Genomic DNA, 2,645 nt, shown 5'->3' with positions numbered 1-2,645 from the left:
ATGGGGTGCCGGCATCTATCATTTCGGACTGGGGTACGCAGTTTACCTCGCGTTTCTGGAGAGCAGTTCAGCAGGAGTTGGGCACCCAGGTTCAGTTGAGCACAACGTTCCACCCTCAGACGGACAGCCAGTCCGAGAGGACTATTCAGATATTGGAGGATATGCTCCGAGCCTGTGTCAACGATTTTGGAGGCTCGTGGGACCAGTTTTTGCCTTTAGCAGAGTTCGCCTACAACAACAGCTACCAGTCCAGCATTCAGATGGCTCCATATGAGGCGTTGTATGGTAGGCGATGTCGGTCTCCAGTCGGATGGTTTGAGCCGGGAGAGGCTCGGTTATTGGGTACAGATTTAGTTCAGGAGGCCTTGGATAAGGTCAATATCATTCAGGACAGGCTTCGTTCGGCTCAGTCGCGGCAAAAGAGTTATGCGGATTGTAAGGTTCGAGATGTAGCTTTCATGGTTGGTGAGCGGGTCTTGCTCCGAGTGTCGCCTATGAAGGGCGTGATGAGATTTGGGAAGAAGGGCAAGCTTAGCCCTAGGTTCATTGGTCCATTTGAGATTCTCGATCGTGTGGGAGAGGTGGCTTACAGACTTGCCTTGCCGCCCAGCTTGTCAGCCGTGCATCCAGTGTTTCATGTGTCCATGCTTCGGAGGTATCACGACGATCCAGCCCACGTGTTAGATTTCAGCACTGTCCAGTTGGACAAGGACCTGTCTTACGAGGAGGAGCCGGTAGCTATTCTAGACCGGCAGGTTCGACAGTTGAGATCGAAGAGTTTTCCTTCAGTGCGTGTCCAGTGGAGAGGTCAGCCTCCCGAGGCATCGACCTGGGAGTCCGAGTCTGATATGCGGAGCCGCTATCCTCATCTATTTCCCGACTCAGGTACTTCTTTCTTTTGTCCGTTCGAGGACGAACGGTTGTTTTAGAGGTGGAGAATGTGACGACCTAAAGGGTCATCACTGGATTTCTCTCTTTTTCTGTGCTTTCGAGGCCTTGAAAACCTCACCTTTAGTTGCCTCGATTTGCATGCGCAGTCCGGGCGCGTAGCCGGAAAGATTATATGTTAAATTCTATGAAAAATTTCAAAATGTGGCTTTAAAATGATTAAAGTTGACTTCGGTCAGCATTTTTGGTAAACGGACCCGGACCCGTGATTTGGCGGTCCCGGAGGGTCTGTAGAAAAATATGGGACTCGGGCATGTGCCCGGAGTCGAAATCCGAGGTCTAGAACCCGAGGAAAAGAATTTTTCTGTGAAATTATTTTTCTGGAATTATTAAGGAAAATGGAAATGAAAATTGATTAAAAGACTATGGTATCGGGCTCGTATTTTGGTTCCGACGCTCGGAACAAGTCTTAAATATGTGTTAAGCGCTTTCTGTAAAGTTTGGTCGAAATCGGACGTCATTTGACGTGTTTCGGACCTAAATATCTAAATTTGAAGTTTATGAAGTTAGAATGAAAAATGATAATTTTGAGGTTTGACTCCTCGTTTATGATGTTATTTTAGAGATTTGATCGCTCGGTTAAGTTCGTAGGATGTTGTTGGGTTAGCGTGTGTGTTTGGTTAGGAGCCCCGAGGGCTCGGGAGTGATTCGTAGGTGGTTTTGCACTTAGAAATATAGCAGATTTTCTGCAATTTTTGCACAGGCCTTTTCTTCTTCGCGATCACGGCCTTAGGCTCGCGTTCGCACTGGCCATGGTGTTCCCCTTCTACGCGTTCGCATCTCCATAACCGCGATCGCGTAAGTCAAGTTCAGAACCCCAGAGACTTCCCCTTCGCGTTCGCAGTCAGATGTTCGCGAACGCATGACTTGCTGCTCCCTCCATCGCGTTCGCGAGGCCTTTTACGCGTTCGCATAGAACAAACCTGGAGACCCCCAGCATTTCCTTCTATGCGTTCGCGTTATCTTCCACGCGTTCACGATGACCTGCCCAGTTTACCCTTCGCGAACGCGGTCCCCTTCCCGCGAACGCGAAGGGCATTTTTGCCCAGTGATTTTTAAAGCTCAAAAACAGACCAGTGACGGGATTATTCCCAAATTTCACACGAGCTCTTCTTCTCCACAGCCCCTAGGTGACTTTTAGAGCGATTCTTCACCAAAGCTTCTTGGGTAAGTATTTTCTAACTCGTTTTCTTCATTTTCTATTATCATTTATCAAATTCCTAGACCTAAATCATGTAACTTAAGGTGTAAATTGGGGGGAAATGGTAGAATTAGGGCTTTTCAATTTTCTTTGATTTAGACCTCGTTTTGGGGTCGAATTTGAAAACAAATTGTATATTCGGGCTCGTGGGGAAATGGGTGACATGGAATTGGTTCGAACCTCGGGTTTTGACCAAGCGGGCCCGAGGTCGATTTTTGGAATTTTGGGTAGAAAGCTTAGAAATTCATATTTAGGCATTGGGTTTAGTTTGTTTAGCTATTATTAATATTGTAAAGTCATTATATCATAGATTTGACCGAGTTGGAGCCGAATTCGAGGGGTAAAGCTATACTAGAGGCTTGAGTTGATTTTGGAGCATTTGAGGTAAGTGTTTGATCTAACTTTGGCTTGAAGGAATATGATTAGAGTGTAATTATTTGCTAATTGCTAAATGATCGAGTACGGTGTATAGGCATGGTGACGAGTATCTATACAC

This window comes from Nicotiana attenuata, chromosome 1 (assembly GCF_001879085.1).
Source record: "Nicotiana attenuata strain UT chromosome 1, NIATTr2, whole genome shotgun sequence".
NCBI classification, from domain to species: Eukaryota; Viridiplantae; Streptophyta; class Magnoliopsida; order Solanales; family Solanaceae; genus Nicotiana; species Nicotiana attenuata.
Note: the sequence above shows the minus strand (reverse complement) of the source record.